Source organism: Ambystoma mexicanum, chromosome 13, assembly GCF_040938575.1.
Source record: "Ambystoma mexicanum isolate Mex_15411 chromosome 13, UKY_AmexF1_1, whole genome shotgun sequence".
NCBI classification, from domain to species: Eukaryota; Metazoa; Chordata; class Amphibia; order Caudata; family Ambystomatidae; genus Ambystoma; species Ambystoma mexicanum.
Window position 1 is genome coordinate 794,887,729 of NC_090938.1, and position 16,936 is coordinate 794,904,664.

A 16,936-nucleotide genomic window follows, 5' to 3' on the forward strand; every position below is an offset into this window, starting at 1 on the left:
AAGTGCAGAGGGGACCAGGAAGCACATGCAGCATACTGTGCTGAAGTGCAGAGGGGAGCAGGAAGCACATGCTGCACACTATGCTCTCGTGCAGAGGGGAGCTGGAAGCACATGCTGCATACTGTGCTGAAGTGCAGAGGGAACAAGGAAGTACAGACTGCATACTGTGCTGAAGTGCAGAGGGGAGCAGGAAGCAAATGCTGCATACTGTGCTGAAGTGCAGAGGGGACCAGGAAGCACATGCAGCACACTCTGCTGAAGTGCAGAGGGGACAAGGAAGTACAGACTGCATACTGTGCTGAAGTGCAGAGGGGACCAAGAAGCACATGCTGCATACCGCGCTGAGGTGCAGAGGGGACCAGGAAGCACATGCTACATACTGTGCTGAAGTGCAGAGGGGACCAGGAAGCACATGCTGCATACTGTGCTGAAGTGCAGAGGGGACCAGGAAGCACATGCAGCATACTGTGCTGAAGTGCAGAGGGGACCAGGAAGCACATGCTGCATACTGTGCTGAGGTGCAGAGGGGACCAGGAAGCACATGCTGCATACTGTGCTGAAGTGCAGAGGGGAGCAGGAAGCACATGCTGCATACTGTGCTGAAGTGCAGAGGGGACCAGGAAGCACATGCTGCACACTCTGCAGAAGTGCAGAGGGGACCAGGAAGCACATGCTGCATACAGTGTCCAAGTGCAGAGGGGACCAGGATGCACATGCAGCATACTGTGCTGAAGTGCAGGGGGGACCAGGAACACATGCTGCATACTGTGCTGAAGTGCAGAGGGGACCAGGAAGCACATGCTGCGTACTGCGCTGAAGTGCAGAGGGGACCAGGAAGCACATGCTGCATACTGTGCTGAAGTGCAGAGGGGACCAGGAAGCAAATGCGCATACTGCGCTGAGGTGCAGAGGGGACCAGGATGTACATACTGCATACTGTGCTGAAGTGCAGAGGGGACCAGGAACCACATGCAGCATACTGTGCTGAAGTGCAGAGGGGAGCAGGAAGCACATGCTGCATACTGCGCTGAGGTGCAGAGGGGACCAGGAAGCACATGCGCATACTGCGCTGAGGTGCAGAGGGGACCAGGATGTACATACTGCATACTGTGCTGAAGTGCAGAGGGGACCAGGAAGCACATGCTGCATACTGTGCTGAAGTGCAGAGGGGAGCAGGAAGCACATGCTACATACTGCGCTGAGGTGCAGAGGGGACCAGGAAGCACATGCTGCATACTGTGCTGAAGTGCAGAGGGGAGCAGGAAGCACATGCTGCATACTGCGCTGAGGTGCAGAGGGGAGCAGGAAGCACATGCTACATACTGCGCTGAGGTGCAGAGGGGACCAGGAAGCACATGCTGCATACTGCGCTGAAGTGCAGAGGGGAGCAGGAAGCACATGCTGCATACTGCGCTGAGGTGCAGAGGGGAGCAGGAAGCACATGCTACATACTGCGCTGAGGTGCAGAGGGGACCAGGAAGCACATGCTGCATACTGCGCTGAAGTGCAGAGGGGAGCAGGAAGCACATGCTACATACTGCGCTGAGGTGCAGAGGGGACCAGGAAGCACATGCTGCATACTGCGCTGAAGTGCAGAGGGGACCAGGAAGCACATGCTGCATACTGTGCTGAAGTGCAGAGGGGAGCAGGAAGCACATGCTGCATACTGCGCTGAGGTGCAGAGGGGAGCAGGAAGCACATGCTACATACTGCGCTGAGGTGCAGAGGGGACCAGGAAGCACATGCTGCATACTGTGCTGAAGTGCAGAGGGGAGCAGGAAGCACATGCTACATACTGCGCTGAGGTGCAGAGGGGACCAGGAAGCACATGCTGCATACTGTGCTGAAGTGCAGAGGGGACCAGGAAGCACATGCTGCATACTGTGCTGAAGTGCAGAGGGGAGCAGGAAGCACATGCTGCATACTGCGCTGAGGTGCAGAGGGGAGCAGGAAGCACATGCTACATACTGCGCTGAGGTGCAGAGGGGACCAGGAAGCACATGCTGCATACTGCGCTGAAGTGCAGAGGGGAGCAGGAAGCACATGCTACATACTGCGCTGAGGTGCAGAGGGGACCAGGAAGCACATGCTGCATACTGCGCTGAAGTGCAGAGGGGACCAGGAAGCACATGCTGCATACTGTGCTGAAGTGCAGAGGGGAGCAGGAAGCACACGCTGCATACTGCGCTGAAGTGCAGAGGAGAGTGAACGAGAAGTGAACACTGCACACTTTGACACGTGTAGCAAGAGCGGGACCTGCATGCCGTGTGCTGTGTGTGCTCAGTGCAGGGGAGAGCGGGAAGCACGTGCTGAACACCCCCTGCACCTCACGTGCAATCATAAGTGTGCCACTGGCACGTGAGGGGGCAGCCGCCTGCACCTTTCCTTGCCCCCTGCAGGGAGATATAGGTGGCCACAGGCCGGTCGCGCACCTGTGAGCTCTGATTTCACCGCGTTTATGCCGAGTCATCGCCCCTGGCTGCTGCCGCCACCACTCGCACACTTGGCGTCTGCGGTGAGATTGGGATTTACATTAATAATTGCTTCCGTTTTGTAAAAGGGTAACTTTCCCCCTCGGGGGTGCCTTTGCCCTAAATCAGGGGAGCAATCGGCGTAATGTGATGGCAGTACCACGGTGTGTGCACTCAGCACGAATACCAACGCCTTGATCATGGCTAAAGCGCTGGTCACGCCGCGTGGCGACTCAGGCCCATCGCAGCAGAGCAATCTAGCAGGGGTTGCTGGATCCCACATTTATTGCCGATCATTGTAATTGGTTACTTGTAACACGCTTAATAACCGCGGAGCCGGGGATCGAACCTGTGTTCCTTCGCGTCGTCTTGCTTCCAGGCGAGCGCGTTGCCCCTGAGCTATCCTCCCGGGACTGGAGTTGAATGCGCAGAACCATTCATCAGTAGCAGATGTGTGACCGTGGCCTGCTCAGCCACCATTTCAAGTTGGATAAAATGCACACAAGTGTACAGCATGTGTGTTCCTGCCCCCCAGAAGATATGCTGAGGCGTGTGTGCTCGGGCTCACAGTTTCAGTTGTGTAGTGTGGTGTTGCGCTCTGCCAAGCACTGATGTATCACTCTACCCCCATCTCACAATCACCCCAAGAGGGAGGGGCGCAGGGGGCGGGGCGCGATCCACTCCCTCACAGGGCACAGCTTCCCTGGGTGTCATTTTACTCCCTCTTCATATTATGTTTATTTATTTATTGTGTTTTTATAATGCGCCTATGCACAATGTGTTTCAAAGCGCAACAACTTGACCTCAACACAACATTGGACATAGCATCTAACAAAACCAGTCCTCTAGCACCCGCATGTCCTGCCAGAAACAAACGTAATTTTACGGATGAAGCTATCATGCCCCTCCTCATCCCCACTCTCAACAAACTATCTCACACAAATGACCCTAACGTCCTTGTAGACACCTACAACTCCTCCATGCTCGAAGCCATCAACCTAGTAGCACCTCTCGAAATGCGTAAAGGTAACCCAAGAGCCCATGTTAATTCAGGGTTCACCCCCGAGCTGAAGGCACTGCGCTCGGAAAAAAGAAAAATCGAAAGCCTTTGGAAACACACACCCTCACCTGAGAACAAAACCAACCTAGTATCCATCCTTGCTAAATACAAAAAAGAGATTAACGGCACCAAAGGCAACACTTACAACAAGCAGGCTCCAGAACCAAAGAACTCTTCACCATATTGCGTGAGATGGAATCACCCAATCCCCCTCCGGACACATGGCAACCAGACAAACTATGGTGCACGGACATCCAAAATGCCCTCACAAATAAAATTACTAATCTACAAACAAAAATAGCAGACAAACGTAGACTACTCACCAACCAGGCCTCCACCTTGCCCCCCCACCGACGCTCAAAACCATTTAGCTTTGACAGCACAGCCTCTGAGCTTCAAATTCTATAAGGTCTCAGTACCTGCCGTACAGAAAATCATAGCCTCCTTGAAACCATCCAACTGTCAGGGCGACAGCTGCCCAGCTCACATCATCAAAGATGCAGCCAGGGACCTGGCGCCATTTATAACCAAACTTATCAATTCCTCATTCTCTAGTGGCATAGTACCCAGCAACCTGAAGGAATCTTGGGTACTTCCACTGCTCAAAAAACAAACATTAGACCCCTCTCTTCCCACAAACTACAGACTGATTACTACGGTCCCATTTCTGTTAAAAATTCTGGACAGGGTTGCATATCTGCAAATTCAGGACTATCTCGAAGTCAATAAACTCCTGGGAACCCGGCAACCTGGCCTCAGACCACAACATGGGACTGAAACTGCCCTTGTTGACTTAAAAAGCCAGATTGACGACCTTAAGGACAAAGGCAAGCTTGCCATCCTGCTCCTTTTGGACTTGTCAGCGGTATTTGACCTGGTGGATCACAAAGTTCTTTGCGACCACCTGGCAACAGCCACCCACTTCTCCAAGTCAGCCATCACATGGATTGAATCATTCCTTAACAAAAGGACCATGCAAGTCTTTTCCTCTACTGCAGCAGCCAACCCCATACCCATCACCTGCGGTGTGCCCCAAGGCTCCTGCATCTTGCCCACTTTGTACAATATCTTTACAAAGCCTTTATTTGATGGACTGGATCGTCTGGGTGTCGTCTACAGCCATCATGCAGACGACACCCAGATGCTACTACATCTTTCTGGCATCTATGATATAGACGTACATCGCATAAACAAAATCTTCATGATCTTTCGGGCATGGATGGCCACCCATGGCCTATGCCTCAATGATGATAGAACGGAACGTTTACTAGTAGGTTGCACAGCCAACCTAAACAAACTAAGCCCTAACTACAACACATTCACCATCGATGGCAACAACATAACTATTGCCAAATCAGTAAAAACACTCGGCTTCTATTTTGATGCCACCTCAAACCTTAGCAAACAAGTAAATTCAACCGCCACAGCCACTGCCTACACAGGCAAACTGATAAGAGCCTGCAGAACCTTGCTTTCCACAGAAAGCTGTCTTACATTAGCCAGAGCTCTCATATGTTCCAAACTGGACTATTGCAATGGTCTATACTTGGGTGCCAACAAAGCGATAATAAACAAACTTCAGACTCTGCAGAACAATACCATCAGACTTGCCCTAAACATGCCTAGAAACAAACATATTTCAGCAACTAGGAAACAACACAAATGGCTCTCCATAAACCAAAATATTGAACTTAAGATACTTTGTCTCACCTTCAAAGCACTGAACCACAAAGCCCCCACCTCCCCTATCTCTTTGAAAAATTCACTAGGAGATCCTCTTCTCGAACCACCAGACCCACTGACACCTCCTGTCTAACGTTCCCAAGGTACAACCGTAAAAGGTCTGGAGTCTCTAGCTTTCCGGTTCCAGCCTCCCAACTACGGAACTCCCTCCCTACTGACATCAGAGCCATGCAAGTGTTTCACATCTTCAGGAGAAGTGCTATATCCTGGATACTCAGCAAAAACGAACCTACTGCCACCCAGCTCCACATGACCTCTTCCAAGCACACTCTGCAAACGCTTACTTGCCTGTACTTTTCCCTGTCTTCCATTACAATGATGTATGTACTATAAGCTATGAACTATCGGTATGCCTTGTATATGCTCCCATGTATGAAAAGTTCCCAGATACCCCTGGGTCAGGTGCGCTATGTAAATAAAATAAACAAACAAAGAAACAAACAAGACAAGAAGTGCAGGGGAGAGGGAGTGGCAGGTGTGGGGGAGTACCGGAGGGCTAAGCAAGTGCCCGGTGAGGCCAGGTGGACAGATCTCAGGGAGAAGAGCGTGCAGGGGCAGAAAGGTCCACATGCAAAGTGCAAGGAACAGGCTGGAAGGGCTAAGGAGGTGCAAGCCCAGCCAGGCTAGTGCAAGGGGAGGTAGCACGGAAGGACAAGTACAGGTTGGGGGGGTGGTCAAGGAGACTGGTAGGGGAGGGCCTGGTGCCCTGTAAGAATCTGAAGGAACCAGGCAGCCAGTCAATGAGGCAGAGGGTCAAAGATTAGCAGGGGAGTGGGAGAGGGAAGGAGGAAGAGAAAAGGAGCGTCTTGAGAAGCTTCCGGAACGTAAGAAGATCCGGCTCAAGTCTGAGAGGGGCAGGGAGGCCATTCCAGAAGGAGGCACCTGCAGAGGAGAGAGATCTACCCCCTACTCTCTGCTTGGAGAAGTGTCTGATCTGCAGAGAGTTGGAGCTAGAAGACGGAAGGGCTCTAGCAGGGGGGTATTTAGGGAGAGAGAGTTGGATGTAGCAGAGTCTCAGGCCCCAGAAAGCCTTGTGAATGATGCAGAGGGTCTTGAACCTGATCCTCGCAGCAACCGGGAGCCAGTGGAAAGATTTTAGGGCTGGCGAGATGTGGTCCCTGGGCTTGAGGCCAAGGATAAGTCTTGGGGTCCTATTATGGATTAGTTGAAGGGGCGAAGGGAGGAGTTAGGTAGTTTGAGGAAGAGGCTGTTGCAGTACTCCAGCCTAGAGATAACCAGAGATTGGGAGACGGTGAGCTTCTGGGGCAAAGTGAGGAAAGGAAGAATACCTCTGAGGAGGTGCAGCTGATAGTGGGCCTTCTTGGCAAGGTCTGTGATGTGGGGAGAGAAGGAGAGAGAGCAGTTGAAGATGACACCAAGGCTTTTTTGCCTCACAGGAGGCTGAGGGGAGGGGTCCTATGGGGGGTGGCGAGAGTGTAGGGGGAAAGGAGGGAGCTGGAGTCCCATTGAGAAGGATCCCGGTCTTACTGGCATTAAGGCAGAGATCATTAGTAGAGCACCATGCCTGGATAGCAGACAGACAGACAGACAGGAATGAGAGAGGAAGAGGATGGGGCAGAAGAGGGAAGCTTGAAGGAGAGTTGCGTGTTGTCCACATGACACTGGAAGTTAGGAGAGAAACCAGAAATCAAATGGGCTAGGGGGGGCAAGGTAGATGTTGAAAAGCCAATGTGAGAGAATAGAGCCCTGAGGCACACCACAGGTGGTGAGTGAGATGGAGGAGAGAAAAGGGCCCAATTGAACCTGGGAAGGTCGTTCAGAGAGGAAGGAGGTTAGCCAGTCCAGAGCCAGATCTGTGATGCCAAGGGTATCACAGAGCCGATTTATCAGGGTGGCGTGATTGACCGTATCAAAGGCAGAGGAAAGGTCGAGAAGGATGAGAATGGAAGGAGAGCTGGAATCAAGATCACAGAGCAGGTCTTCACGGGTGTTCAGGAGAGCAGTTTCCCTGCTTGTGGCAGCTCTGAAGCCAGACTGGTGGTCGTGGAGCCAACCAACAGATTCAGTGTGGTGGATAAGCTGGGAGTTGGCTAGCTTCTCCAAGAGCTTGCCCAGGAAGGGGGTAGTGCAGATAGGGTGGTAGTTAGCCGGAAGGGAAGGGTTGGCAGAAGGCTTTTCGAGGAGAGGGTGCACAAGGGAGTGCTTGAGGATTGACAGGAAGGATCCAGTGGCAAAGGAGTGGTTGATGAAATCATCCAGGGCTTAAGCAAGGGAGCCAATGTTGTCCTTGATAGTTCTGGAGGAGCAGGGGAGCACCTGTTTGGATGAGACTTTCATAGAGCTGACTTGTCTAGAAACCTCATCGGTGAAGTGGGAGAGAAGGAGGAGAGTAGGTGGGAAGGGGGGAAAGGGAGGCCTGTGAGTGGATGAGGGAGAAGGGTGAGGTGTAGAGGGGAGAGAGGACAGGATGCCCTGAGGTTTAGTAATGAAATGAGAGGCCAGAGAAGTGCAGAGGAGAAGTGGAGACTGCCGTACGGTTAGCGAGCATCTTGAAGATTTTGAGAAGTTCAGCCTTATTGTTATTTGCCCCAGAGATGCGGGCTTGGATATAGGCCCTCTTCATTGAGCAGATGGAGAGTCTGTATTGCCTTTGGAGCAGGCGGCAGGCCAGTTTGTCCGAGGATGTGCTTGAAGCCTGCCACTTCCGCTCAACTGCACTGCACTTGCGTTTCAGAGAGGCCAGGGCAGAGCCATGCCAGGGTTAACACTTGGAGGCAGGTTTCATGCAGATCCTCATGACAGGAGCAAGGATGTCCAGAGTGTTGGAGTGCTGTTCGACATCCACTAGCGCGTGGTCCTTATTTTGCAAACTCTCTACCAATGGTGAACGTTTATCCCTCTTATCGTCCCCCAGAAATCATATCACTTTTTGGGAAACATTTGCAGAGTTTGTTACTACTGCACAGTTACAATTCTGCTCATCCTTGTACTCTGTGGGTGTTTTCAGCATTTATTAGGATAAACCGCGGCCCAGTCGTGTTCTGTGGAGCAGTTTGTAGCCTTTCTGGAACTAGCGGAAGGGTTGCAACCCAAATGGGTGCAAACACTATTGACTTTTTCAATTGGCTAAGCTCCCTGTCCATCAGAGGTTCCCCATTCCCTGCTTCATTGTTCTGATCATTATACTATGTCCCTAGTGTTTTGTTGTGGTGCCTTGGGTTACTACTTGTCTTCTTGTTATGCTGCTATGTCCTTCTCCGGGATTGGGATGTCATCTCCTGAGCATTCCCTGCCAATGTATATGCTTTAGAGGTGGGTTGACTGCCGGGATGATACGCTGGCCTACTCGGACTCTGTGAGTAAAGCCTTGACCATCCTTCATGAGAGTGGGTTGACTTTGAAAAACGAAGTGAATTCTCTAAGACAACGTGTATCTGCGGAAGGGAGAAGCTCAAAGGTATATTAGATTGGGTGATTAAACTGCTGGTGATTACAAGAAAAGGGGACACGGTAGGTCATTGGTGGAGCTTCCGAAGTATTGCTCTATTTTTCCTCCAGCAGTGAATTAACTGCTGGCGATTTCAAGAAGAGGGGACACTGTAGGTCACTGGTAGGGTTTGATGAGTATTGCTCTATTTTTCTTCCAGCAGTTATTGAACTGCTAGCGATCCCAAGAAGAGGGGACACTGTAGGTCACTGGTAGGGCTTGATGAGTATTGCTCTATTTGTCCTCCAGCAGTTATTGAACTGCTGGCGATTCCAAGAAGAGGGGACACTGCAGGTCACTGGTAGGGCTTGATAAGTATTGCTCTATGTTTCTTCTAGCAGTGATTGAAATGCTGGCGATCCCAAGAAGAGGGGACCATGTAGGTCACTGGTAGGGCTTGATGAGTATTGCTCTATGTTTCTTCTAGCAGTGATTGAACTGCTGGCGATCCCAAGAAGAGGGGACACTGTAGGTCACTGGTAGGGCTTGCTGAGTATTGCTCTATGTTTGTTCCAGCAGTGAATTAACTGCTGGCGATTCCAAGAAGAGGGGACTCTGTAGGTCACTGGTAGGGCTTGATGAGTATTGCTCTATGTTTCTTCTAGCAGTGATTGAACTACTGGCGATTCCAAAAAGAGTGGACTCTGTAGGTCACTGGTAGGGCTTGATGAGTATTGCTCTATGTTTCTTCTAGCAGTTATTGAACTGCTGGTGATCCCAAGAAGAGGGGACCATGTAGGTCACTGGTAGGGCTTGATGAGTATTGCTCTATGTTTGTTCCAGCAGTGAATTAACTGCTGGCGATTCCAAGAAGAGGGGACACTGCAGGTCATTGGTGGGGCTTGCTGAGTATTGCCCTATTTTTCCTCCAGCAGTGAATTAACACTGCTGGCGATTTCAAGAAAAGGGGACACTGCAGGTCACTGGTAGGGCTTGATGAGTATTGCTCTATGTTTCTTCTAGCAGTGATTGAACTGCTGGCGATCCCAAGAAGAGGGGACACTGTAGGTCACTGGTAAGGCTTGCTGAATATTGCTCTATGTTTGCTCCAGCAGTGAATTAACTGCTAGCGATTCCAAGAAGAGGGGACTCTGTAGGTCACTGGTAGGGCTTGATGAGTATTGCTCTATGTTTCTTCTAGCAGTGACTGAACTACTGGCGATTCCAAGAAGAGGGGACTCTATAGGTCACTGGTAGGGCTTGATGAGTATTGCTCTATGTTTCTTCTAGCAGTGATTGAAATGCTGGCGATCCCAAGAAGAGGGGACCATGTAGGTCACTGGTAGGGCTTGATGAGTATTGCTATATTTTTCCTCCAGCAGTTATTGAACTGCTGGCGATCCCAAGAAGAGGGGACCATGTAGGTCACTGGTAGGGCTGGCTGAGTATTGCTCTATGTTTGTTCCAGCAGTGAATTAACTGCTGGTGATTCCAATAAGAGGGGACTCTGTAGGTCACTGGTAGGGCTTGATGAGTATTGCTCTATTTTTCCTCCAGCAGTTATTGAACTGCTGGCGATCCCAAGAAGAGGGGACACTGTAGGTCACTGGTAGGGCTTGATGAGTATTGCTCTATTTTTCCTCCATCAGTTATTGAACTGCTGGCGTCTCCAAGAAGAGGGGACACTGCAGGTCATTGGTGGGGCTTGCTGAGTATTGCTCTATTTTTCCTCCAGCAGTGAATTAACTGCTGGCGATTCCAAGAAGAGGGGACACTGCAGGTCACTGGTAGGGCTTGATGAGTATTGCTCTATGTTTCTTCTAGCAGTGTTTGAACTGCTGGCGATCCCAAGAAGAGGGGACCATGTAGGTCACTGGTAGGGCTTGATGAGTATTGCTCTATGTTTCTTCTAGCAGTGATTGAACTGCTGGCGATCCCAAGAAGAGGGGACACTGTAGGTCACTGGTAGGGCTTGCTGAGTATTGCTCTATGTTTGTTCCAGCAGTGAATTAACTGCTGGCGATTCCAAGAAGAGGGGTCTCTGGAGGCAACCAGCAGATTCAGTGTGGAGGGTGAACTGAGAGATAGCCAGCTACTCTAGGTGTTTGCCCAGGAAATGGGTGATATAGATGGGGCAGTAGTTTGCCGGAATTAAGGGTACCAAGAGTTGCACTTATTGGAAGGCTTCAGTGGGACCCTCATGACAGGGGCAAGAGTGTGAAGGGTGTTAGGGAGAATTCTCATTCTATGGCTAATTTCCCTTACCTATAGAGTCCCCCAGCAGCTTTGCTGGATTTGAAGGGTTTGTTTTCTTCTCCTGCTGAGAGTGTGACTCTTTTTCCCACTCTTAGGCATATCTGCTATGCGTGTTCTAGGCTATTTTCTGTGTTTAATGTCTATGGGGTTTTTCTCAACCCATAGGAAGCATCTTTATTCACATGTGTTACACAGCACCCTCCGTGCAGTGACACAGGGATGTTGTAGTGACCCCCAAACATAGACTCCATACCCTGGGACTGACTACTGTCTCCAGGGCATGTAAAGTCCCCATTGACTTTACTAGTCGAATCCTATGAACTAAACCAGTACAACCCATCTTACTATGGAGGTACTGGAAGGGGTTAATAGTTTTTCCCCTATGTTCATTTTCGAGAGGGTACCGTACAGTCCCTCTCTCAAAAGTTTCTGGCTGGTGGCAGTGGTTACTACCGTAAATATTCGACCGCAAATATTTCCCTATGGGATTTTCCCATTGTTCGAGGCTACCACTTTTTCGGACAGCCTCTAACATACCGCCGGTGTATTTTAATTTTAACTTTACTATTAACTTTACTCTGGTAGGTTTTTATTGCCAGAACTTTAATATAACTTCTTTCTCGTGTCTTCCTCTAAACTCCTGACCCAGGTCAGGGATCCTTTGTTCGTCCTTTTGGCGAGCTTCTGCCGAGAAGCCCTCCTTTCGGTACCACTGAGTCTGGGGTGGGTCCATTGTGAGGGAGAGGGAGTAGGACCCCTGGACAGGGTTGCCTCAGCAACCCATGTCGCACTCTATCCTGATAGGCTGGAGAGTATCCCGCCAAGATGACCACTCCACTGTGTGACAGCTAGACTGTATGAATGGGGATCTTTTTGCATAAAAGCACGGTCCTGAGGACTGGAAAAGCAAGACGTCGCCACTGGAACTAAGTAGCCGACGAAGAGAGAAGCCAAAGACATCTGCAATGACTGAACCACTGATGAAGCCCTGCTGCAGCGTCTCACTACTTTTCTCCACACGACGAGAGAAGATCTTCACCTGCAAGAGCCTTCTTCTCTTGAACTGGTGGGGCCAACCAGTTTGCCAATCGCCTTCCCGGACCTGCCTTGGTCGAATCTCCCGTACCCTGTACTCGGAGGCTGGATAGCCAGGCACCAGTTCACCCGGACCGCGATTTAAAGGAGCGTACCTTTTATTTGTCGGGCAGGACCGCGGCTGATTTCATCCCTGGGTAGTGCAGTAACTCGAACCTTCTTTCATGACGAGAGCCCCTCTTCCTCTGCTGGATCAGGAACTACCAGGAACAACCTCCACAAGGTACATTGTTCCGCCAGGCCGCCCTTTCTTCGCGGTAGCACTAAAGGTGTTTTAAATCCTTTACCTACCTGTTGGGTTGGCCGCCCCTCTCTCTTAACCAAAGACTTGACTGCAGCTACAAGAACATTTTGCTCCTGGGCCCTTGCCCTGTACCAACTGACTTTGGCACAGGCCTACTGACTCTGGCCACATTTCTTAGATCTGCCTTCTTTAGATTGATCTGTTGGGTGCACCTATTTTCTTTTAACTACCCTTTCCTTCCCATTTTTTTTACCTTGTGAAATGCCATTTTGCTCAGTTTTCACAGGCACAGCAGGCAAGGGAGCCGGTGCAGAGGAGGAGGAAGGCACAGCAGGCAAGGGAGCCCATGCAGAGGAGGGGGGAGGCACAGCAGGCAAGGGAGCCTGTGCAGTGGAGGAGGAAGGCACAGCAGGCAAGGGAGCCCGTGCAGCGATCAGAGTAAAAGCAATGATCTGTTTCTTCTAGAAGCTCCCAGGAAATGATCAATGTTGCATGCTACCCATTAATTGCTTGGTAGTGCTACCGAATCAATGCATTTGTTACAGTGTGCACAAACAACAATTAACAAAAAAGGGAAACATATCAATTGCAATTGGGGACCATGCAGTCAGATCCTCTGTCCTCTTACCATGTCTGCCAGAACCCCAGCACCCCAAGCAGAGCCTACTTGCACCCCTGAGACCTGCACGCAATGACGATGTATGTCTCCAGTAACTGGGCAGGTCCCACCCTGGGGGATGCTTCTACTCTTAACCATAGCAAACACAGCACCTCGCGCCATCCTACTTATTAAAGATATCTGTGTGCTCTGCGGTTGTGCTTCTGTGGATAAAGGGTGGGGTGGCTCTAACACACGAACACGTGGCAACGTATAAGAGAGAGAGGGGGGAAAGGAGAGAGAGAGAAAAGGAGAGAGAGGGGGAGAGAGAGAGCGAGAGAGAGGGAAAAGGAGAGAGAGGGAGAGAGAGAGAGAGGAGAGAGAAGAGAGAGAGAGAAGGAGAGAGAGAGAGAAGGAGAGAGAGAGGGAGAGATAAGGAGAGAGAGAGGGAGAGAGAGAATGCCATTTTGCTCAGTTTTCATTTAAGTATTGCCTATACTGATGCACTGCTTTGCTTAAACTGGTTCACACACTAATGGGAAGTGTTGCTAGGGTGTGTAAGAACATATTTCTATATAACTTGTCGTTTCCCTCCCTTGTGAGGAATTGTTAGAGGATCCCTTGTGTGTAGTTGTCACTGTGCCGTTTTGCTCAGTTTTCACTCTGGTTCACCTGGTCTACAATTTAACTTGGGAGTGTGTATATTTTTCCTTTGACTCAATTTAACTTGCTTGATGACTGTGATACATGTGCTTTATTAGAAGTTTATAAAATAAAATAAATATATATATACTTTTTCAATACAAAGCTTTGATCATTGTTTCCTTGTGCCATAGTCTAGTGGGCCTATTGGGTAAACCCTGAATACTGCTCATCTCCCTCTTGAGATAAGTCTGAATGCTCAGCCACAGCTACCAACTAAATCTTTGTGGTACAGACTGATACCAAAGAGGATTTATTGCTCTCACCTGAAGTCCTAATCTTGTGTAGTGCCCCCTAAGGGAACTGCACAGGATTCTGCCTAACAGTTAGAGATATAGAGATTGAAGTTAGCGAGTGATGTGTCAGGGTTGGAGTCAGCCGCACGAGTAGGAGGAGGCAAAGGCAGCCGCTGTCAATCTTCTCATGGGTCTGGTGACTTTGAAACCGAGTGGCCGTGTCGGGTGTACCGATGGAAGAGGGGAGGAGAGCTTCAAGTGTGAAGAGAGAAGAGATTGGTCCGTACAAGAGAGAGAGGTAGTGAGAGGGAAAGAGAGAGGGGTGGCGGTAGAGATGAGAGCATCCAAAGTGTGGCCCGCTGTGTGCGTGGAGCCAGCAGGAAAGATAGAGAGGGAGAGAGAATTGCATAGGTTGCGGAAAGGTCCTGAGGAGTCAGGAGAGTCCAGATGGATGTTGAGGTCACCCAGGAGAAGGAGTAGAGAGGAGAGAAAGCCAGGTCAGCCCATTCCGAGAGGAAGAGAGTGGACTTTCCTGGTGGCCAATAGAAGGTGCCCATAACAAGAGAAGATTTAGAAGAGAGTGAGAACCTGCAGACTAGGCACTCGAAGGAAGACTAGGCACTCGAAGGAGGACTAGGCACTCGAAGGAGGAGTGGCAATATATTGCAGCTTGCCATTTGCAAAGGTCTTCTGCGGTGGGCGCAGGACACAGTGGTCCCCCCCGAGGGTGGCAAGAGAGCCAGAGGGATAGTGGAGGATGGCGCAAGACCCAAGGCCGACAAGGGAGCCGGGACAGTGAGTCAAGGCAAAGGCGCCTGTGCAGAGGAGGAAGAAGGCACAGCAGGCAAGGGAGCCCGTGTAGAGGAGGGGGAGGCACAGCAGGCAAGGGAGTCTGTGCAGAGGAGGAAGAAGGCACAGCAGGCAAGGGAGCCCATGCAGCGATCAGAGTAAAAGCAATGATCTGTTTCTTCTAGAAGCTCCCAGGAAATGATCAATGTTGCATGCTAGGCACAGCAGGCAAGGGAGCCTGTGCAGAGGAGGAGGAAGGCACAGCAGGCAAGGGAGCCTGTGCAGAGGAGGGGAGGCACAGCAGGCAAGGGAGCCTGTGCAGAGGAGGAGGAAGGCACAGCAGGCAAGGGAGCCCGTGCAGAGGAGGAGGAAGGCACAGCAGGCAAGGGAGCCCATGCAGAGGAGGAGGTAGGCGCAGCAGGCAAGGGAGCCTGTGCAGAGGAGGAGGAAGGCACAGCAGACAAGGGAGCCCGTGCAGAGGAGGGGGGAGGCACAGCAGGCAAGGGAGCCCATGCAGAGGAGGGGGAGGCACAGCAGGTAAGGGAGCCTGTGCATAGGAGGAGGAAGGCACAGCAGGCAAGGGAGCCTGTGCAGAGGAGGAGGAAGGCACAGCAGGCAAGGGAGCCCGTGCAGAGGAGGGGGAGGCACAGCAGGTAAGGGAGCCCGTGCAGAGGAGGAGGAAGGCACAGCAGGCAAGGGAGCCTGTGCAGAGGAGGAGGAAGGCACAGCAGGCAAGGGAGCCCGTGCAGAGGAGGGGGAGGCACAGCAGGTAAGGGAGCCCGTGCAGAGGAGGAGGAAGGCACAGCAGGCAAGGGAGCCCATGCAGAGGAGGGGGAGGCACAGCAGGTAAGGGAGCCCGTGCAGAGGAGGAGGAAGGCACAGCAGGCAAGGGAGCCTGTGCAGAGGAGGAGGAAGGCACAGCAGGCAAGGGAGCCCGTGCAGAGGGGGGGGGAGGCACAGCAGGCAAGGGAGCCCGTGCAGAGGAGGAGGAAGGCACAGCAGACAAGGGAGCCCGTGCAGAGGAGGGGGAAGCACAGCAGGCAAGGGAGCCCATGCAGAGGAGGGGGAGGCACAGCAGGTAAGGGAGCCCGTGCAGAGGAGGAGGAAGGCACAGCAGGCAAGGGAGCCTGTGCAGAGGAGGAGGAAGGCACAGCAGGCAAGGGGGCCCGTGCAGAGGAGGGGGGATGCACAGCAGGCAAGGGGGCCCATGCAGAGGCGGGGGGATGCACAGCAGGTAAGGGAGCCCCTGCAGAGGAGGGGGAGGCACAGCAGGTAAGGGAGCCCGTGCAGAGGAGGAGGAAGGCACAGCAGACAAAGGAGCCCGTGCAGAGGAGGAGGAAGGCACAGCAGGCAAGGGAGCCCGTGCAGAGGAGGAGGAAGGGACAGCAGGCAAGGGAGCCCATGCAGAGGAGGGGGGAGGCACAGCAGGCAAGGGAGCCTGTGCAGTGGAGGAGGAAGGCGCAGCAGACAAGGGAGCCCGTGTAGAGGAGGGGGAGGAACAGCAGGCAAGGGAGCCCGTGCAGAGGAGGAGGAAGGCACAGCAGGCAAGGGAGCCCGTGCAGAGGAGGGGGGATGCACAGCAGGCAAGGGGGCCCATGCAGAGGAGGGGGGATGCACAGCAGGCAAGGGAGCCCGTGCAGAGGAGGAGGAAGGCACAGCAGGCAAGGGAGCCCGTGCAGAGGAGGGGGGAGGCACAGCAGGCAATGGAGCCCGTGCAGAGGAGGAGGAAGGCACAGCAGGCAAGGGAGCCCGTGCAGAGGAGGGGGGATGCACAGCAGGCAAGGGGGCCCATGCAGAGGCGGGGGGATGCACAGCAGGCAAGGGAGCCCGTGCAGAGGAGGGGGAGGCACAGCAGGCAAGGGAGCCCGTGCAGAGGAGGAGGAAGGCACAGCAGGCAAGGGAGCCCGTGCAGAGGAGGAGGAAGGCACAGCAGGCAAGGGAGCCGGTGCAGAGGAGGAGGAAGGCACAGCAGGCAAGGGAGCCCATGCAGAGGAGGGGGGAGGCACAGCAGGCAAGGGAGCCTGTGCAGTGGAGGAGGAAGGCACAGCAGGCAAGGGAGCCCGTGCAGCGATCAGAGTAAAAGCAATGATCTGTTTCTTCTAGAAGCTCCCAGGAAATGATCAATGTTGCATGCTACCCATTAATTGCTTGGTAGTGCTACCGAATCAATGCATTTGTTACAGTGTGCACAAACAACAATTAACAAAAAAGGGAAACATATCAATTGCAATTGGGGACCATGCAGTCAGATCCTCTGTCCTCTTACCATGTCTGCCAGAACCCCAGCACCCCAAGCAGAGCCTACTTGCACCCCTGAGACCTGCACGCAATGACGATGTATGTCTCCAGTAACT